Here is a 23,335-nt window from a genome sequence, read left to right on the forward strand (position 1 = left end):
AACATCAAGTTGGCACACATGCACGTTTTCAACAACTTGGCTAAAAGGAAGTAACGATGTGAGACAGATTGGAGGTGGAGCAAAATTTGCAAGCAATTTCCAACTGAATTTAAAATTACATGAAGAGAGTTGTTCACAATAGCCCAGAGGTGAAATCAACCTAAATGTATATTATTATCATATATATAATAATATAATATTATATACACTATGTCATTATCCTACATATTACATATATATTCCTCCACAGTAGAACACAGACAGGTCTTATATATTCAGCTTAAGCTTATTAAATGAGTAAAGCTTGTCAGAACATTGATAGGTGAATACATGATGTTTACCCATGGATTTGTTTTTATGCGTATGACTTCTCTTTTCTATAAAGAAATAGATTTTAACTACGCTCCATGGAACTGTAAGGCTTCTGGGGGGAGATGACTCAGAGTGTTCCAGAGATTGTGGGACGAGGGCACAAAGACGTGCCGTTATGCCGTGTTTGATCTACATTCATAAAATCACTGCATCTACAGCATTATGAAAACCACCAGGCTGTGTGAAGTATTCTTTCTGTAAAGACATGTAGCCATTGAAACTCTGAAAGAAGGCAGAATATTCGATTCTTGAAAGCAATTCTGGGGTCCCTGGTAGGGGCTAGCCTCAAACAATTCCACTTACTTGCATAACTTCCCAGTTTCCTGATTGAAAATTACTTGGGCAACATGATAAAATCTGAGTTCCCAGTTTGGCAAAATTGGTGGCCTTTCTAAACATCCCAGTCTATTTTTCTGTGTTTGAAAAATGACAATAAAATACACTTATAGGAGGAGTTTCTTCATGATGAGTAAAAAGAGAGAAGAGAGAAGGCATTGTCTCCACAATATTTGCTCACTGATTCTTTGTAGGATAGAATTAATTCGTATTATTAAACATGCTATTTTTAAAATTTGCCTAGTCTTTCATTATTAACTGTTATTCCAAACCACAGTAACTGCATAGAGCAGGCAGATAATTAATTCCATTAATAATCAAAACAGGCCTTGTAGGGAGTCATTTGTGTTCAAACACAGATTTGCATTATTAATGTTCTTGGCAGTCCACTATATGCTGAGAAATAAAACATATGAAAGCCTCAATAAAATCTGGTCTGCAGTATCTTTTGGGCAAAAGTTTAATATAAAGTTAATTCGTGTTTTTCTTATGAACGATTGCTGTTACTGGTTTCAAAGAAGCATAGATTTTAATGACATAAAAAAATAAATATCCCCTAGAGTCACATTTTACCTCTGTAAGCAACTTTTAATTATTAGTTCCCAAACTTCTCAAGGCTGACAGCTTGCCCCTGGGTTGCTATGAAGATTATTTTTAAAATGGGATAATATCAATATTTTATAAGACTGCATATTCAGGCACTGAAATAAATTTCATTCCTCAAAAATCAGACAAAATCCTATCCCGGCTTTTATGAGACGTATTTCAATTTTCTGTTAAAAATTCCATAAAAATAAGATAGCATCAGTGATTTAAGGACCACCAGCAGTGTACTAGATAATGCAGTGTTGCTTTGGTTCAGATTTCTCTGATTAAAAATATACAACAAATTAAAGAAATGCTTATAGTAACTTCTGTAACAAGACTTTGGCCTTATCGATAAATATAGCCTTGATGTATTGAAGTATGCACATTACACAAAATATAGGCTTGTTATAGGATGTGTGATTACTTATAGATGGAAGGCAAGATTGGGAATGATTTGACATTGTCACTGTCTTTGGGAAGACTGGTTTGTACTCTTTTGTACCTTATCCTCAGAAACTGGACAGAGACAACTAGACTTTGCAGAACCTGATTGGCACTTGGGCCATATAGATTGAATTCCTTAAGTGCAGATGCCTAAGGAATCCTTTACTCAAGTAATTTGGACAGATACTTAAAAAAAAAAAAAGAAATTTGATTGGTTCCACTCAAATTTTTGACAATAGATTCCAAAAAACTTTGCTTGGAAAATGTTACAATGTCTTTATTATGTCTCCCAAGAATTCTACGTTTTCTTAGACTATATCTTCTACCGTCTATCATGTTTATTGTATGTTTTCATTAAGTCTTCTCTATCTATAGTTAGAAAATTCCAGTAAAGTGTACTGCTAGATTTAATAATTCAGATACCTTTCTTCTTTTTTGCCTTTTACCTTACATCGTTATGGCAATTAGAAGTTGTAAGGCAATGTTGCATCGATATTGAATTACATTTTTAGTTCATCATTGGGCAAGGAACTTGTGATCCACCTTTTTAAGGTGAAGAAGCTTGCACAGACTTCAAAGAAGCTTATCACTGCAAAATAGTAAACATATGGATAATTCAGGCATCAATTTGCCTGAGCTTTCTGCAAGATTGTTATTGGATTTCTCCTATCTTTTCATGCTCTTTGTAGTCTACATGACAGAAGCGTTTTTACTTAAGTTAAAGCTCTAAATTTATCCTTTGATTTATTAGTACTGATGGGGCAAGAAAGTACAATTTATTTCACATATAAACTACTAGAAAACATCTCCACTTTCTAAAAGCTTCTCTTCTTCCATTTGATAGCAAGTGTTCCAGAACTAAGTACATTGCTAAGAGTTTATGGGGAAATTCATAAAATATCTGAGAGAATCAAAGCTTCCATTAAAACTGCTTAGAAAAAAAAAAGGTCTGCACTTAAAGCAAATGTACTTATTATTTGAGATGATGAGAAGTGATTGACGATGCCAACAACAGACACACACACACACACACACACACACACACACACACACACACACACACATATATAGTAACACTCAGGGAGTCATTTATTTCGTTCAGTTAGCAGCATTCCATACAATCTTCTCCCCCTGTTGGCCATACAAATAACTAAGATGCCAACACAGAAGACTGTTCTTTGCAAAGATGCTCCCAAACCCACTAAGATAATAAGGGAAAACATCTTTTGACCAAATCCAAGTAGCCTAAAGATAAGATGTGAAATAAGAGAGAAGGTAGATTGTGTTTCTGACTTGAGAAACCACAACCACAGCAAGATAGCTGTTACTCAGAGTTTTATCAAACTCTTAGAAAACAGGTTATTACATTAACAGACTCTCTTTGTAGCATTATTTACACACACACACACGATTTTTTAAACCATAAAGATTTGAGAACTATTGGCTTAAATATAAAACACAAAATAAATATAGTCCCCAACCCAGTAAACATAGATATATGGTTGGCAAGAATGGCAAGAATTATATCGCAAAGTAATCTGCTCTAAAATTCTTCCTAATGGCCATAAAGTTTTATTACCAAAATAAACATACAGACTTAGCATTTAAAAATTTCAACTTTGGGGCACCTGGGAGGCTTAGTTGGTTAAGTTTCTGACTCTTGATTTTGGCTCTGGTCATGATCTCACAGTTCATGGGATTGAGCCCTACATCGGGCTCTGTGCTGATAGCCTGGAGCCTTCTAGGGATTCTCTCTCTCCCTCTCTCTCTGCCCTTCCCCCTGCTTCCATGCACATATACCCTCTGACAACATCAAAAGAATTTCAACTTTACATGTAACAGTCTGCCATTTAATTATTGACCCAAAAAATCATATTAAAAAAATATCTTTTTCTATAGGTTTCTAACACTCAACTTTGGTTTCCTTTGTTAATATGACCATAATGAAATGTAAAAGTAATGTTCCTTTGAGGTAGTAAAATTGGACAGCAGATACAAATATTTTGGTCACTGATTTTCTTCTTGAGAGAGAGAGAGGTGGAGAGGAGAGAGACAGAGAGAGAGAGATTCCCAAGCAGGCTCCAAGTGCAGAGCCCCATGCAGGGCTTGAACCCATGAACCTTGAGATCATGACCTGAGCTGAAGTCAGATGCTTAACCGACTGAGCCACCCAGGTGCCCTGGTCATTGATTTTATATGCATATTATATTAATTTTGGCCCTCAGAAAAATCAATTTTAACAAAGCAATACCAAATTGGCATCTTAAATGTTAAATTTTAATATATTTTGGGAATAAAAATGTATTTTCCTAATCATATGATATTTTTGTTTCTCCTGAGATATTTTTCCTCCTGAGTTTTTAAAATATTTTAAAAATCTACATTTATAACAACTCAAAACATCTTTAAAACCATACCTTTATTTGCAATTTTGGCTCTACTGATTAAAAAGAAAAAAAAACTTTCCTAAATTATTTTTTTCTTAATCCCCTTTAACCTAATATTCTCTTTTGGTAAGATAGTTGCAATGCTCTACCTGGTGATACCATGGCAGGCATGGTTTCAGATATTACCAGTGTAACTGTCATACTCAAATTCTTACTTCTAATATTGGCCTTCTCTCTGAGGCTCATGCCTGAACAAACGGAAATGCAGGCATATCAGATTTAATATCTTGAACTTAAATTTATGTTTTCTTCCCTCCAGATATCTCTTGCAAACATTTTTAATTAAGAAACAAAACAAGACCTGTTCTATCACCAATGAATGTATCTCGTTCTGTTAATGCATCACACCAAGATTTATTTTTTCTCCTACACTAGGCTTCTCTCAGTCAAACAACACCCATGTCCTCATGGCTCCATTTTGGAAAGGACCCTGATTGGCGTACATCTGAGAAACCCTCACTGAGAATACACAATTCAGAGCCCCATAATCTCTCCTTTGGGCTAATGTGATAACCTCCTGACCAGTGCTTTCCCCTTGACATCTTGTCCACATCTTCTCAAACCTATCTTTTAAAATCATTTTGGGGCGCCTGGGTGGCGCAGTCGGTTAAGCGTCTGACTTCAGCCAGGTCACGATCTCGCGGTCCGTGAGTTCGAGCCCCGCGTCAGGCTCTGAGCTGATGGCTCGGAGCCTGGAGCCTGTTTCCGATTCTGTGTCTCCCTCTCTCTCTGCCCCTCCCCCGTTCATGCTCTGTCTCTCTCTGTCCCAAAAATAAATAAAAAAAAAAAAAGTTGGAAAAAAAAAATAAAAAAAAAAAAATAAAAAAAAAAAATAAAATCATTTATCATGTTGAATTCTCTTTCAAGAGTTTGAGATTTCTTTCTTCTTGAAGAACAAAACCCAGAGCTGCTGGCATCCAAAGCTCTTCAGAGTTTGAGAACAATCCTGGCAGCCACATTTTCTGTCACTTCCTCTGATAACACTCCATACTCTGGTCATAACTTAAAGTGGCAAAAAAAAAAAAAAAAAAAAAAAAAAAAAAAAAGCAGGGAAATATTCTGAATCATCTAAATGTGCCATTGGGCACCAATACATAGGAATTTTCTCATAATTAATTTTTTCAGAGAATCAGCTCCGGTTTCATTGATCTGTCATATGATTTTGTTTTTTAGTTTCCATATCTTTTATTTATGCTCTAATCTTTATTATTTCCTTACTTCTGCTGGTCTTAGGTTTTATTTGCATATTTTATATCTGATGATGGTTTGTCATTTAATTTTTAATATTGTTCGCAAAATTTTAAGGTATGTATCTAATGTTGAAGAGCAAACAAAATCTTTTTCTTCAAAGACTTATTTTAAAGTTTCTTGGGGTGCCTGGGTGGCTCAGTCAAGTGGCCAACTTCGGTTCAGGTCATGATCTCACTGTTAGTGAGTTCGAGCCCTGCGTCAGGCTCTGCACTGACAGCTCAGAGCCTGGAGCCTGCTTTAGATTCTGTGTCTCCCTGTCACTCTCTGTCTCATGCTCTGTCTCTGTCTCTCAGAAAAACTGAATAAAGGTTAAAAAAATTAAGTTTACTTTTTGTGTGAAATCAGAAAGTGTTATGTGAATAAATCAGGCTTCGCTATGGCTTTCATCAAACTAATGGAGAAAGATAGTATTTTCCTTCTTCATATTCTAACCTAAATTCCAGAGTAACAAAATATTTTTTCTCCTTAAATCTCTAATAATATCCCCCAGCCACCATTAAACAAAAGAAATAAGACCTATTTATCTGAAATTCTTGTACCTCTTCTGTATACAATTATCTTTATGAAAAAAATGCAAGAAGAACAAATAGAGACTAAAAGATATTATAGGAGAGAACAAAGACTTCAAATGTATATAAATGAGCTCTTCAGTCCTCAGGTTGCTATAGACCAAAAGACCTTGAACCAAATATCCTACAGAAGATGGGAAATTCAAAGTGTCAAGACAATTATATTCAAACAATTAAAATTTCCCTCAAAGCAAAGACCTAAACATGATGGCTATGTCAAAACCTCTAGCTATAAAAACATTATAGCTATCATAAAAATTCAGAATATTATAGCTTTAACCAAATTTAGAACAAGTATATTTAGTATTAAACTTTGAGAATCACAGTGGTGCCTGGGTGGCTCAGTTGGTTAAGCTGAGTCCAACTTCGGCTCAGGTCATGATCTCCCGGTCTGTGAGTTCAAGCCCCGTGTCGTGCTCTGTGCTGACAGCTCAGAGCCTGGAGCCTGCTTCTGTCTCTCTCTGACCCTCCCCCATTCATGCTCTGTCTCTCTCCGTCTCAAAAATAAACAAACATTAAAAAATTTTTTTAAGTTTGGGAAGCACAATAGAAGCATTAAAATTTTTTTGGGGGGAGTTAACCATTAGCTACTACATAAGAATCCTATTGACATAATGGTATCAGAAGATTAAGGCTAAATCTGCACACTGGCCACCTAGGGTATGATGCTGGGCAGCCTGAAGAGGTATGTTATTTTATCTACAATGTAATCAAATCTGTGATCCATAAAGGGGCTTCATAAAGGGATTTAATTAGATTTTGTCAGTTATCAATTCTGATATTTATTTTATTTTATCCATATAGAATATCCATATATTATTGGCTAATGCTGAAATAAACTAATAGGTATTAGTACTGTTGTGATTAACGTTTTAGTACAAATTAAAATAATGTGTGTCACGTTCAAAGACAAGAGAAACAAACTTTCTTTTCATTTCCGTGGGTATCAGTTTTTCTAAAATACACGACTAAGCTGCAATTTATGTTAAAACTATGTTTTAACACAGTTTTATGTTATGTTGAAACTTTAGATTCCTTCTCAAAAATGGCTACATAAACATAAGTCAACAAAACTCAGGCTAAGAACTTTAAAAGGGAGCCCTCACATACTATTTATTTATCCCGGATGTCAGTTACCCAAAATCCTCTCAGTATGGTCCTGGGAGTTTTCATCATTGGCTTAAGAAAATTAGACTGAACTAGAAAGCAGAGATATTAAAAATACAATTAAAGTTAAAAACAACAACAACAAGTGGCCATGGCAGATAATCTTCATCTTTCCACATTTCTTTTTGAGCAAACAGAGAAACTTGACTAATGATGCTATTTCCACACTGATGTTGCAAGGTAATCCCAGACGATTTCAAAATTAGAAACAGGCGTGCCAGCGTGGTTGCCTGAGCAGAATGAAGAACAATCCCTTCCTAACGTCACTCTACATGATGGATTCCTTCATAGCTACTTTTGTCAAACGTTACGTTCAATCATATAGTAAACATAATTCCATCCAAATTGTGTATCTTGAAGGAGCCACATAATTGAGATGTTAACACCTACACGTTGGAATAAAAGCTTACAGGTTATTCTAATTTGATTTCATCTGGGTGTACAAATTACCCACCCATCTGGATATTTTAAGTGTATTAATTATGAAATAGTCAAACTAAAGTAATTAGAAAAGCCATCAAAATGGTGATGCCTGAATCACCGAGTCATAATGCTTTTATATTAGTGTGAAATTAACTTTTAAAGGGAACATGCATGAGACAACATGAAATGAACTGAAAATAACCTAGTGATAAATTTAACATGCAGTGCTTATGACTGACTATGTATGGGTATGTGTATACATAAACAAAACACTATGTTTTTTTGTTAATGTTCCTCTCCCGAATAGTACTACTTCTGTCACTTGTCACTTAGTTATGTAATGTGCGCTGATCTACCATGGTGACTGTGGGTGTAGGGTATATAGTAAGAAAAGAAATAGCACCATTGGCATATTTCTTCATACATCAGGTTTAAAGTTTACAATTTTATTTACATCTATGATGAAAAACTAATTTGTTGTTCAAGAAGTCATTAATTTTTAGGAGTGCTCTAACTTCTCAAAAATATACACAAGTAAATCCACTAATGTTCTTGGCGGCTGTGTATTTGTTGTGGTGGTATTATCTTCCTTAAGATATTGGCTTATGTTATCCTTCTCCATAATAAATTTTGGTAGAAACGGTATAACTAAGCTTCTCCTTTTCTTCCATTTTGCTTCTCTTTGAGTCTGCTATTTTCTATGCATAATTTTCCTTGAAGATCTCAGCTGTGTTTATCCCTTCATCTATCCCTTCTATACCAAAGACCCCTAAATCTCAATCTGTAGTTAAGACCTTTTCCCGAGTCATTTTCAACTACTCACTGGACATAAATACCGGAATACTCCACATGTGCTTCCTAATCAGTATGTCAAAATTGTACACTTTCTTCTCATACTTTCACTTCTCCATCCATAATTTGCTCTGCCTCCTGAATTTTGGATTTCTGTTAATGATACCTTCATCCAGTCTCCTGAGCTAGAGGTCGGTGCCATATTGAATAGGCCCTGTTTTTATCATCTCATATGTACAACACAGGATGAATTCTCATACAATTATTTAAAACAATGTTCTATTAAATGTCTTATTTAGTAGGCTACACATCCAGCTAGGTGCTGAAGATAGATCATCAGATAAAATAGGCAGAATCCCTGCCCTCAAGGGACCTATAGAGGTAGGGGAGGAAGAAGAGAGTAGGCAAGAGGAAGAAATGAAAACTATAATATGTAATAAGTTCAGACAGTGGTAACCATGAATAATGAAAGAAAACATGGTGATGTAAAAGAATAATTGGAGATGGGTGTCCAAGAGGGAAGGCCTTTCTGAAAGAAGTACATAAGCCTTTGGCTTTGGTAAAACTGATAGAAAAGAGGCAGTTATATGAAGATACGGGGGACGTGTGTGTGTCCACATATGAACATTACACACAAATCATTCTACACTTGACATGAAACATTCTTCACATCCAAAGATTTCTATGATCCCTGGGTTTTGTTTCATTATGTCACAGAAGCATTCACATTGCTCAGACTAGAACTTGCGTCATAACAAAATATTTAAACAACACACATTTTTGCTACTGAATTGAATATTCTTATTTCCTCCACTTCAGATGCACTCTCTAGAACCAGTGTTAACCAGTATGAAGTTAGTTCGCTGGGCTTCTTGCTCTCTGGATGCTAGGATTTGGTCAACGGGAAGCCCTTACATGCTTCAGAGGTTGAGAAATGACAGGGTGTGGGTTTTTATCCCCCCGCAGCCTTTCCTGACCTGCTATGCTCTGGCATGTCTGTGTTCCTCTGTGGCTGAATCTGGAGCCTGTGAAACAGCCGCTCTCCCAGAGCTTTACTCTGGTTCTGTTAACAGTTCCCTTCCATTGCTTCTCCACGCTTCTCTCACTTGCCAGCCCCAGATGATGCTTCATCATCTTCTTCTTCATTTCCTTAGGCCATCTTATGCCTACGTACATAGTCCTATTACTAAATAGTCTTTAATTCCTCTTTTCACTGTGCTCTCTCTCTCCCCTGCTGGGACCCAGAATGACACACAGTGCTGTTCACGACTGACCCAACCACTGAACAATGAGTATACATTCTTCTCTAGATTTTTATTCCCTTGACATTAATTTTTTTTTCCTTTGGCATTCTTCGCGTTCCAAGCCGCTATTTCTAATTGGCAAGTATTCTAAGGCACTAGCACTCATTTTCCCCAAATTCTCTAACACAGAATAAACCCCTTAGAACATTTTCCATATCATCAAATCCATCTGGTGCCCCATCAGTTCTGTATTTCCCCTGGACACCTGTCTGCTGGAACTGTTTATCTTCTTACTCTAATCTAGAAAGATTACTCTCCAAGGCTTGCTCCATGGTGTCATTTCAGACATTCTTCTATCCCCTTCTATTTTGGAGCTGCTCTTCTTAGATTCAGTGACTTCTTCCTTGGTTTATATTCTTGTTTCAGTGGAGAATATTTTCCAATAACTTTGTGAGGAAGACTATTAGAAGATATATACCAGAGGGGCGCCTGGGTGGCGCAGTCGGTTAAGCGTCCGACTTCAGCCAGGTCACGATCTCGCGGTCCGGGAGTTCGAGCCCCGCGTCGGGCTCTGGGCTGATGGCTCGGAGCCCGGAGCCTGTTTCCGATTCTGTGTCTCCCTCTCTCTCTGCCCCTCCCCCGTTCATGCTCTGTCTCTCTCTGTCCCAAAAATAAATAAACGTTGAAAAAAAAAATAAAAAAAAAAAAAGAAGATATATACCAGAAAATTATTTTAAAGTATTTTTACTCTGATATTTGGTTGCTTATTTTGCTGGATATAGAACGGTCTTCAGAATTTTGTCGGTTTTACTCCCATATATTTTAGCGTTGAGGACAGTTTTTCCTGGGTGATGTCCTTTGGCTTTCTCATTTTTTGTATGTGCCCTTTTTTCTCCCTGAGTATTTAAGATTTTCTTTTCATACCATGACTTCTGAAAAATTCATGATAATGTGATTAACTCAGATCTTGGTTTGCATTTACTATCCTGATAATTTATGGGCTCTTTCATTCTGGTAATGTGTGTTATTTAGTTCTGAATTTTTAAAAAATAATTTCTTCATATTTTCTCTTTCTCTTGACTCTAATTAGCCAGGTGTTGGCTGTCCTAGAATGATCATCCCTTTTAAAAACTTTTCTCTGTGGGGCACCTGAGTGGCTCAGTCGCTTAAGCATCCGACTCTTGATTTTGGCTCAGGTCATGATCTTATGGTTCATGGGTTCAAGCCCCATATCAGGCTCCACGCTGACAGCACAGAGCCTGCTTGGGATTCTCTGTCTCCCTCTCTCTGCCTCTCTCTCTCTCAAAAATAAACAAACATTAAAAAACTTTCTCCTTGGGGTGACTGGGTGGCTCAGTTGGTTAAGTGTCCAACCTCGGCTCAGGTCATGATCTCACAGTTCATGAGTTCGAGGCCCACGTCAGGCTCTGTGCTGACGGCTCAGAGCCTGGAGTCTGCTTCAGATTCTGTGTCTCTGTCTCTCTTTGCCCCTCTCCTGCTCATTCTCTCTCTCTCAAAAATAAATAAATTTTAAAAACAAAACAAAAATTTTCTCCTTAATTTTCCATTCTATGTGTAATATTTTAAAGTTTCTGAGTAATTTCCCAAATGGTCTTCCAATCCTTAAAGAACCTTTGACTATCATATATATTTTTTCATATTCTACGTGTTTGATTTTGTTTATTGCTCTTTTTCGTGCATTCATTTCTTATTTCAAGGAAAAACCTTTTTTTAAAAAAAATCTCTCTGAGGATGTAGATTATGTTTGCTTCAAAAATTTCTTCTGTTCTTTGCTTTGCTTCTGAACTTTGAGTGCCAGGATTCATATAGTTCTATTCCTCTCTGGATCCTCAATTTTTGAGAGAAGATTCCAAGTTTCCTGAAAGGAGAAAATTATTAGGCTTCCTCTATTCTTGGAGCTAAAATGTGAAAAGGCCTGTAGCAGAGATATATAACCTTCAGGATGAAGAATTTATTCTGCCCATTTTCAGTATATTATTCCTGCTGTTATACCTAGCTTGCCTGGGCTTAGAGCCTTCCTTCTGCTTCTATTTCTCTACAGAATACACCCCTCATCTTCTACTGGGGTGGTCAGAGGCAGAGATCCCCTAGAATTTGGGAGGGGTCTTTTTCTTCTGTGCAACATCCTCTTCTGGTTTAGGAACAATCTGCTCTGCTTCAGCAAGCATCATCTCACTGTGGCACGGAGAGCTCATGTAGGGTTAATCCGACCAGGAACCAGCCCTGTAAGTTCTGCGTCTCATCTTTTGGGGCTTTGTCACCTGGATGTGCTCAATGACCAGAGAATCTATATCTAAACCCTGAAGGTTCAGTATTATTCTCTGCATTTTTAAGCACGTGCAGTAAAAATTCAGCACTCTTTTTAGGCCACGGACCCTGTGTCCAGCCTCACTGTTTGCCTGGGCACATGTACCAACTCTACCGTCGTAGTGATGGAATGACACACAGTGCTTCTGCAAAGTGATATCCTCCAGATACTCGGTGATCTTTCAGATATGCCTACCCTTGATGGCCTGGGCAGGCTTCGTGTGTGTTCTTAAAGTGAACACGAAGATTTGAACCTCTTGATTTGCATGATTTTGTCGGGTTTTCCGGGTCAAGTGAATTAGCAAGCCATTTTCAGAGATCACCTCAGGCTGCTTAGGGGAAGAGGGGATTCAGTGGCTTCTTACTGGTACATCCCTACCATCATCTGCATGTCAGATTTCCGTTTTCCAAAGTTGAGATAAAATCTCTCATCCTTGCCTGAATGCTCCCTCATTCTGTATCTCCTTTAGTATTCAACTCTTTATATTCACTTACAATAATTTTAGTGGGGTTTTGGAAGGAAGCAGAGATAAAGGCAAAAATTTAATTTGCCATGCCAAAAGACATGTACACCTTCAAACTTTAGTACATATAAGATTACAGGTAGGAAAACTTTGGGAAGTAATGCAGTATGTTTAGGATTTGGATAGATACATGAAGTATATCTTTTAATCTCAGATTCTTGTCATTTGAAATGGTTTTAATACATCAGATGGCAAACTCTACCTGAAAGTTTTCTTTGATAGAAAAGGAAAACTTAAAATATGTGACTAGAAAGACCACACTGTCTCTATACAAAGGCAGTAAGTCATTAAAGTTGAAAAATATTTTAAAATACTTGTTAAAATGGGTAACAACCAACTCACACCTAAACTTACCACACTTTCTTTGTGAAAAAAACTTAAAAATGCAGATCATGGTGATTTTCTAGACAAAGAACAAAGCATATGACAAAATAAAGCAGAGTATGCTGTAAGATAGCACCATGAGGACAGTTCATATCTTAACAGAATGACCACATCCAAGGACAGATGAATGCACTGGAATAGCTAGAAGAGAGGTTTTTAGAAGGCATGCCACGAATTTTTGCCCTAAGCCTACGCCATTTGATATTTAAACTGAGACACGTTAAGTATATTGATAGAATACTGAATAATTTGGGTAATAACGAGAAATGGGATGCAGGATGTGAAGAAGGAGGGGGAAGTCTAAACAATATGCAAAGTCAACAGCAACAGGCTTTGGACAGTTTCGTTACAGGCTGATATTTCATACGATGAACTCAACAGGGCTGAAAGTGTATCCTTACCCTTAAGTCTAAACTACTACCTCTACACACAAAGCGAGGAAGAAATGTTGTAACATTAGGACCTCTGGAAAAATGTACAGTTATAACTAACTTAAAACATTTGTTAAAATATCGAGGACACACAATGTGCAAGACACTGCACACTGTTTTAACGAATGATACAGAATGATTGCCTGCTTCCCATGAACTTACACATGAGCAGGTGAAACAGGTTAACACTGTAGATTAATTGTAAATGATTTAAGTATACCAAAAGAGATTATTATTAGATTGCATATAATAAGGGACCTAATGTATAGATGAATTAGACAAAAATTATCTAATGCCATCTTAAGTTGCATTAATAAAAGTACATAAATCCTAGAATGCTGAGCTGCCTGCATTTAATTATTCCTTAAATAAAGAATGACAAAGAGAGAGAGAGAGAGGAGAGAGATAAATATATTACCAGGTAATATTTATTGAGCATTTACTATATGCCAGGAACTGTGCTAATGGACTGTCATATTATCTTAATCCACATAACATACCAATGAGTCATATATTATTAAATTCTCATTTTACACATTGGAAAAACAGAGGCACAAAGGCTGCGAGGTGGCTTATCCAAGTTTACACAGAGGTAAGTACCGAGACTGAGATCTAAACATTGGCACTCTGACTCCAGAGCTCGCAGGCTTACCCAACACACTGTGCTGAGCAAGTCAAACCTTCCTGACTGGAAGGCACACTGGGAGCCATCATGAGCTGAACCTGTCTAGGCAAGACAAACCAGGTTGCTGGAAGTGTCTCAAAACTTTATAATGAACTTAAAGGAACAGGAGGTGTTTAACTAGAGAAGAAAAAGAATAATATTCATTTGTTCACTCACCGGGGAATCCTCTTTCACAGACTTAGGCTGTCAAATACCGCTGGAAACTCTTTTATGGGTGGCAGACAAATGGTACCCAAAGCAGATCTTACCCACTCAGTGTTCCACAGTTTAAGTTAATTTTGTTAGGCAATTAAGGCACAAAAGGCAAAAAAGAAATATAGCTAGCTATATCATTTTAATATTCCACGCTTATATATCTGAATGTGGAACAATGTGACAGTAAAATTGAGAAATTTTTCAAATAAAAATATTCTGTTTTTATCTCTTTACTTAATCAACAGTACTTACTCTAACGGGTACTGAACATCAAAATGTATTTTGGTATGCCTAGTGCTAAATATATTTTTACGTATGTTTTCACATGTTTATAGGCAACCACTCAAACTTGTTTCTGAATCTTTTAAAATTTGCTAACTGCCGGGGTGACTGGGTGGCTCAGTCGGCTGAGCATCCGACTTCGGCTTAGGTCATGATCTCACCACTTGTGAGTTCAGGCCCCACATGGGGCTCTGTGCGAACAGCTCAGAATCTGGAGGCTTCTCTATGCCCCTCCCCTGCTCACGCAGGCTGTCTCTGTTTCTCGAGAATGAATAAACGTTCATTTTTTTTCTTTTTTAAATTTGCTAACTGCCCTAAAGGACAGCTTAAAGGACAAACAACATTCAATTAAACAGTACTTACTCTGATGGGTTCTAAACATGAAGATATTTTTTTGGTATGCCTAGTACTAAGTATATTTTTAGGTATGTGTTCAGATGTTTATAGGCAAAAACTCAAACTTGTTTTTTAATCTTTTAAAATTTGCTAACTGCCCTAAACTATAGCTTCAAGGACAAACAACATTCGATTATTAAGGAAGGAGTGTTTTAATTCTAAAATGGCCCTTAAAATAAAATTAAGTGAAGTGAAAAATAATGGAACCGCACAAGGATATTTCATCAGAAATTCAGCATTATCTTCACTTCGTAATTTCCCTTTGATGGGATTTGCTGTTTGTTTTAACCCAGGCACTGTGCAGGAGGCTGGATTTGCTGATAAGCAGTTTTTTCATTACAGAACCAAATCAGCAAGGTGATTAATACTTTTTAATTTCAGAAGCCTAAATTATGCAAATGAACTACAACTTTCTTTCCTCCTCCTCCTCCTTGTCCTCGTCCTCTCTCCTTTGTGGGCCCTTCCTTGCAAAGGGAAGATAGGATATAGTCCTGTGTACCAACCGGTGAACGGCAGGTAAGAATGCTCCATTTCCGGTCAGCAGCTCATCCAGACTTGCAGAAAAATGGTGCCCAGCCCTCACCCTTTTTGTCTCCTGGTGTGTTTGGGTGAACAAAAGGGTACAGTTCTATCTGTCCTGTGGAACCCATCTAAATAGGGTCTATTAATCTTCGTACAGCTTTTTGAGTCCTGTAGACGAAAATGCTGTATAGGTATTTAACACCACCACTACCTAAAAACCAGGACGATCATCCCAAACTCTATAGAAGGCTAATTAGAAATGTGAGCCTCATTCTCATATGAGGCCTTTTGGGAGTTGCTTAATGAAGGCTGCCTCTCTCACTCTTTCCATGGCTTCATAGTATTTCATGAGCTGTGCGCTTTCAAGATGATTAATCCCAGGAATCCTTCATTTTACGTGGCTTAATTTAGTTATTTGTCTGCTTTATAAATGTCTTATAATTCTAGTCTAAGGACTCTGGCCCCATTTTTTAAACTAAACATGTCGTTGCTGTGGCCAAACATAAATAATGTATTTACTTATTTGGGGACCCAGAGGCTTATCTTCCTGAATAACTGACTAGGAACAACAAGCAACTCAGTTCAAAATGAATACGGATAGATTCATTTGGGGTGGGGGAAAAAAAAACCCTGCCTAATTGTTTCCCCTTCATGTTTTGCACCAAGCAAGGCTGCTGGTTTCAAGTAGCTCACAGAAATCACACAGCTAGAATTTTAAAAAGGAAGTAAACTTTCGGGCGCCTGGGTGGCTCAGTTGGTTAAAGCGTCCGACTCTTGGTTTTGGCTCAGGTCATGATCTCAGAGTTAGTGAGTTTGAGCCCCACATCAGACTCTGTGCTGACAGTGTGGAGCCTGCTTGGGATTCTCTCTCTCTCTCTCTCTCTCTCTCTTAAAATAAATAAATAAACTTTTTTTTTTTTCAACGTTTATTTATTTTTGGGACAGAGAGACAGAGCATGAACGGGGGAGGGGCAGAGAGAGAGGGAGACACAGAATTCCAAGCAGGCTCCAGGCTCCCAAGTGTCAGAACAGAGCCCCACGTAGGGTTTCAAACCAGAAACTGCAAGATCATGACAGAGCTGAAGTTGGCTACTTAACCAAATGAGCCTCCCAGGTACCCCAATAAACACATTTTTTAAAAAAATTTTTTTTTCAACGTTTCTTTATTTTTGGGACAGAGAGAGACAGAGCATGAACGGGGGAGGGGCAGAGAGGAAGGGAGACACGGAATGGGAAACAGGCTCCAGGCTCTGAGCCATCAGCCCAGAACCTGACTCGGGGCTCGAACTCACGGACCGCGAGATTGTGACCTGGCTGAAGTCGGACGCTTAACCGACTGCGCCACCCAGGCGCCCCAATAAATAAACTTTAAAAATAAAAAGGAACTAAACCTTAATTCAGTGATTCGTTAAGACAAGGTTGATAATTCAGCTTGAGTTTCATTTATATTAGTATATTCTTATGGATATGTGCATTATTTCTCATACCAGCCAGTATCCCCACCAGGGCGAACCCACATATTCTTCCGTGCTAAAATAGAGAAAAAGAGAAGAACCAAATCTGAATAGTTTTCTTATTCCTATTCTTTTAACACTCTTTCTATTCTACTATCAAAATGTGTAGAGGAGATAGTATTTATGCACGTGTGTAAGTTGGAATGGGTAAAACCTCTAAAGACTATTTTATTTCTCATCCTAATTATTTTCTAGAGGATTAGCAAAGCTTTAATTTTTACAGCAACAATGTTGGCACATATGTGTGGGTGATAAAAGAGCTAATAGGAGGTCAATCAAAAGTCTTTGGAGGCTTTTATTACCATAGATGGCACACCAGACTGCCTCTAGGTACCCAGAAAATTATATCAACGAGACAGGGGGTCCGATTATAGGACGGTGGGAAGTTGTGGGGCCAGTGGTAAATCCAAGAGCACATGGCGCCCTGAAGAAAGTTCAAATGCAAACATTTTCCAGCAGTGGCTAGGGCAAAATCGTCACTTCTGTGCTCCGCTAACTATTTGCCACCCTCCTACATGCTTTTGATGCCTACCTAGGTTTACTGTACTGAGAAATGATTCAATTCATTTTAATTTGTATTTCTTTTCAGAATTGCCGGAGCAGCGTGCTCCTGACTTGTTGAAGCAAGTCACGTGTCACAGCGCAGGGGGATGCTGAATTATTCCTGGGAATACTTTTGAGACGTCATGAGCGTGTCCGGTTGAACCGGGCCCTGTGCTCACAGCCACAGCCCAGCCCTGGGTTCCTCGTTTGTGCTTCGTGGACAGAGGCTTCTAAGCTACTCGATACAAGAGCATCCAGCACATCTGAGGTTCGAAGAACACAGGGCCCCGACAGGTCACAAAGACAGAGACCAGATCCTTTCCTCCTCCTGAGGGGGGTTGCTCAGAAAGGGATCAAATAAAGGAATTTGAGGCCAGTCTCCCTGATGTTTACCCCTCCGTTCTGCACAGGAGAGACTGAGGGCTGATAGTGTGCTTGCCTCCACACTAAGATACATATAACTTGTCAGAACCTGCCTTAAGTGGGCACTTCTATAAATAAATCACTGTCAAATTTTCTACTGTGCTTTCAGTATTCATTGAAGACCAACAAAGTAAATAAGAAACAAAAGAGAGCAATACATTTATGCATTCATTTTAGTTTGATTTTTAGACCAGAATATACACATTTAAGCTTGGTCAGCACTTTACAGCTAATGAACGGACTGTACTTTTTAAGAGACAGCTCATTAATAATTGGTTTCCTTCTCATCATTAAGAAGCACTTATTATTCGTCTAATTATAGATGGCCTTGATTAGGGATGCGTACATGATACGTATGTATGAATCACTTTGTCGGTAAAGCAGAAAAAAACGTTTAAATATACATAGTATTCCCATCTTATACTTAACAATTATTACAACTAAGCAAAATACTTAGGAAAAACACAACACTGAATTTTTTTTTTTAAAAAAGGACAGATTTTCTGGGTGTGGGAATGTGAAGTACGTAAAGTACTTTTATGGGTTTGACAATAGCAACAGAATGGAGGATATGCAGTCGCTACATTCATGAAAGAGTAAAGCACGTATCAATGGGCAATAGGGCTATCTTCACCTTCCTTTTGAATTTTACTTCCAATGTTTATACTCTTCATACCTCTCAGTGATGCAGATTATTAGCATTTCTTCATATTTTGATATTCAATTTTATTTGGGGGGCACCTGGATGGCTCGTTGGTTAAATGTCCAGCTTCAGCTCAGGTCACGATCTCACAGTTCGTGAGTTTGAGCCCCATGTCAGGCTCTGTGCTGACAGCTCAGAGCCTGGAGCCTACTTTGGATTCTATGTCTCCCTCCCTCCCTCTCTCTCTCTCTCTCTCTCTCTCTCTGCCCATCCCCTGCTTGCACTCTGCCTCTCTCAAAAATAAATATCAAAAATAATTTTTTAAATAAAAATTAAAAAAATATTTTTTTTTAATTTTTTTTTCAACGTTTATTTATTTTTGGGACAGAGAGAGACAGAGCATGAACAGGGGAGGGGCAGAGAGAGAGGGAGACACAGAATCGGAAACAGGCTCCAGGCTCTGAGCCATCAGCCCAGAGCCTGATGCGGGGCTCGAACTCACAGAGCGCGAGATCGTGACCTGGCTGAAGTCGGACGCTTAACCGACTGCGCCACCCAGGCGCCCCTAAAAAAATAATTTTGTATAAGAGTTTACCTATTTTATCTGTAGTGCATGTGTCTGTGGGGGAGAGAGAGAATATCTATGCCTGTCTCCTGATTTTTAAAAAAAAATAGTGTTTATTTATTTTTGAGAGAGAGACAGAGCGCGAGCAGGGGACGAGCAGAGAGAGAGGGAGACACAGAATCTGAAGCAGGCTCCAGGCTCTGAGCGGTCAGCACAGAGACTGATGCAGCGCTCAAACACATGAACCGTGAGATCCTGACCTGAGCTGAAGTCAGATGCTTAACTGACTGAGCCACCCAGGTGCCCCATATGCCTGTCTCCTGATAATAAAACTCCTATAATTTTAAAAAACAAACAAGTGGAAATATTAGTCCTACCTCAAATCTTTAGGTAAAACTCAAAGATAGTTTATACATTTTTCCTCATTTAAATAGTACTGGAGGTAGTTACATATTTTGCATTTACAGATACACTGTAAATTCTATGCCTTCAAAAGTTCTGTTGGTAAATTCTTATTAGGTATACTATCACCTCATGGACATAAAACCATACACACATTCTTCAAAAACTTGAATGCAAAAATTGGAGTCAGCCCATGTTGTGGGTTGAATTTGCTAAGAAAAAGGAGTTGGCACTTGATTTGGAAAATTTTCTAGAGAGCATGCTTTGAAAAAAGGGTGTGGCTGGACAACCCTATGCTAAAGATTTTAACTGTGACACAGAAGTCCAATCAACCATCTCAGCAGAGGCTAAGGATAGAGGTGAGATTATCCAGGAATGGCATGCAAAGAACCTTCATGTCAAATAACATTATTCACCTCTGCAAATGTTTCAAGAATGTTATGCCAGCAGAAAAACTGCAAGCCTGAACAGGGATGGAATGAGAAAGAGGATTTGTACAACACAGGAAAGACACAAGGATCAGACAGACGGGGTGGAGTTGACCGAGGCCACCCTACCGAACTTCCTTGGGCTAAGATGGGGCACCTCCAAGCAGGTGGGCCAGGAGCCCGGAGCTGCTGCCTGGGAGGGGAGGGGGGACAAGGATGACAGAGCAGGGCACCACACATGGCTCTTCTCAGGCCTCGAAATCGAATGGCACGTAGCCTGCTGGGTTTTGGACTTGCTCAGGGTCTGTAACCCTGTTTTCCTTTACCATTTCTCCCTCTAGGGACGGGAACGTCTATCCTACGCCTGTCCCATCATTGTATTTTGGAAGCATCTAACTCGTTTTCCAGGTTTCTCAGGTCTGCAGGCGGAGAGGAGTTTTGCCCGAGGATGGACCCTACTCAGTCTCACTCATACCAGATTTAGAGGATTTAGAAGATTTGAGACTTTTTTTTTTAATTTTTTTTTCAACGTTATTTTTTTTTATTTTTGGGACAGAGAGAGACAGAGCATGAACGGGGGAGGGGCAGAGAGAGAGGGAGACACAGAATCGGAAACAGGCTCCAGGCTCTGAGCCATCAGCCCAGAGCCCGACGCGGGGCTCGAACCCACGGACCGCAAGATCGTGACCTGGCTGAAGTCGGATGCTTAACCGACTGCGCCACCCAGGCGCCCCTGAGACTTTTTGAGTTGATTATATTTGGGGGGGGGGTTTGGATTCAAGACTGATAATGGAATGAGTTAAGACTTCTCATGAAGTTGCAATTACTGACGGCATTTTTCAAATGGAAAAGACATGAATTTGGTGAAGAGGGCAGGGAGTGGACTCTTACAGGTTGAACTGTGCCCCCCCCCCAAACATATGTTGAAGTCCTAACCCCTCATACGTGCCAGTGTGACCTCATTTGAAAATAGGATCTTTGCAGATGTAATCTAGTTGAGACTATACTGAATTAGGGTAGGACCTAATCCAGTGTGACTGGTGTCTTTAAGAGAAAAGAATAGATACAGACACCGAGGAAAGATGGGACAAATGAAGATGAAGTGATGGCTCACAAGACAAGCCAAGGGATGCCTGGGGTTATCAGAAGCTGGAAGATGAAAGGGGCGATTCTCTTGTAGAGGCTTTGGAGGGAATGTGGCCCCTACAATACCTTGCTTTTGGACTTCCAGCCTCCAGAGATGCGACAACATAAATTTCTGTTGATTTAAGCCACCAAGTTAGTGGTACTTTGGGATGGCAGGCCCTAGGAAACTAGCACAACCCACTGTAGTGAATATTGTTCTTCTCTGGCTTTTCAGCATTTATCTCCCCCCTCTCCCTTTCAGTTACTGTGTCTGACTCTTCCCCTCCCGCTCTTAATCCATGTGCTCTGCAGAGCTGACTGCACTCATGGATCCAAAACTGAGCATGTGATCTACGCATTCTTCTGCTCTCTGGGCCTCAGCATGTACTTTAGGGAGGAATGGTAATCCAATCTCAGTCAGTGGGGAAGATGGAAGACTGGAGCTGCTGCTGCCATTCTGCTACCACGAGGGATAACCTGTCTGAGAAAAGAAACAGCAAAGGTGGAGCAGAGCCAAGAGATCTCAGGGAGAATCCCATTCACCTACAAGACAATCAACCCCGTATAAAGCCGGCCTTGTTGCTAGAACTTTTGGTTGCCTGAGCTTATCAATTCCGTTTTGCTCACCCCCTCTATGCCTAAATTTTCTACCACTGTGAAGTAAGAGATTTCCGGGTGTTAGATCTCCTAGTTGTTGGCACTGTCCTCCTGCAGTTCCTTTCAACAGTCACTGAATGCCAGGATCACGCTCTCCTGGGCCACTTCTCAACCTGAAAACGAAGTTAAGCTTTTGATCTGATGTTTCACTGAGTACTTAATGAATTCAATGCTTTGAAAATTCCTAATTCAGGTTATCTCCGTTAAAAAAAAAAAGTTCATTAGGTTTCCTCATCTCTAAATGTGTCCCACCTTGGAGGCTTTTCACACCTAGGACTTAGTCTTGGCGGGTTGTGTCTGCACGGTAGAGACCCTCAATCAGTTGTATGTGTCTCAGTGACCCGAGAGAACAGACAAATGTTGCTTAACTTTCTCCCGGGGGGAAAGAGTACTGAAGAGCCTCTCTCTTCCTACTAAAATACGTGGATTTGGATTAGATCAGATAGATTTCCAACTTTCCTGCCCTAAGGTGAATATACTGTATGTTTTAAATACATTCTTAAAGGTAAGTTCATTATACTAATAAACTATATTTCAGTGCTCACATATCCTGTGTCCACACAGATTGTGCTTCCAAGCTTTTTTTGGAAAACTCCCAATTTCCAACTTGATTCATGACAGAGACAAAATGCAATTTTGACGCCAAGTCTTCCATTTAGTTTATATTCTTTTTAGTTTATTATGCATCCATTCTTTTGTAATTCCTGAAATGCTGGTTTGAAATTACTATGGAGTCAAAATATTATAATAATTTTTCTCAAGCTTTAAGCAAAACCAAAATGTTACCGTTCAGATTATGTATTTTTGTCAGTAACTTTACTTGTGTTTTCATCAGGTCAAATTGAGTGAAAATTTAAATTTTTCCAATTTCTCCTAAATATATGCTGATTGATAAAAAGAAAAAAAACACCCTCATCGTTGTGGTTATACTAATGTTTTTATTCTTTCCTATACCTATTTTATAATTACATAAGGCCATGGTTTAGAAAATATTTAGAGATTTTTTTTAAGGCCATGGTTTAGAATATATAGGTTCTCTGTTGATCATGAATAGGATCAGGATTTTTGTTCTTAATGTTTTAGTCAGAATCATCCAAGATTATCACACATCTTACTTATCATTGGAAAGAAATCATATTGTTGCTGAAAATTATGTAATTGTCAATAGTTCATCTGAGCATTTAGAGATTATGGATGCATTAATAATTGTAACTATAAAATACGGTTGTCTAGTGACATAGAACTTAATGTTACTATTAAGACTTCAGTTTTAGAAAGACGTGTCCACATTTAATACCAAATCTAGCCTACTAAACCAAAAGTAACATTTTCAAAACTCAAATGAGTACCCCACTAACAATCCCAAAGCCTTTTTTTTTTTTTTATAAAAACCTATTGACAGATACCCTCTCCTTTATGTAGATATATTTACATGGGTACACATCTTTTTATACATAACTGTAAGGCGTGCATGCATGTATTTGTGAGTAATTGAAGAGTAAATAAGGACAAAACTTGCTAAGTATAGACACAGCATATATAGCTTTAAAAAAAAAAGGCTACATCCAGTTTAGCATCCAAGCCTTTGTTAGCAACACTTTGAAATACCTTCTCCCCAAGGAACAGCACCCTAGATACGTGGTGTCAACTTATGG

General features: G+C 38.6%; 1 protein-coding gene across 11 annotated transcripts in view; it reads right to left on the reverse strand.

Moving 5' to 3' along the window:
• Positions 1 to 23,335, reverse strand: part of NOL4 (nucleolar protein 4) — a 436,192-nt gene that overhangs the window by 77,676 nt on the left and 335,181 nt on the right. The gene's annotated exons all lie outside the window — the stretch shown is intronic.

The sequence above is a fragment of the Puma concolor genome, chromosome D3 (assembly GCF_028749965.1).
Source record: "Puma concolor isolate L17-30 chromosome D3, mPumCon1.1.hap2, whole genome shotgun sequence".
NCBI lineage: Eukaryota > Metazoa > Chordata > Mammalia > Carnivora > Felidae > Puma > Puma concolor.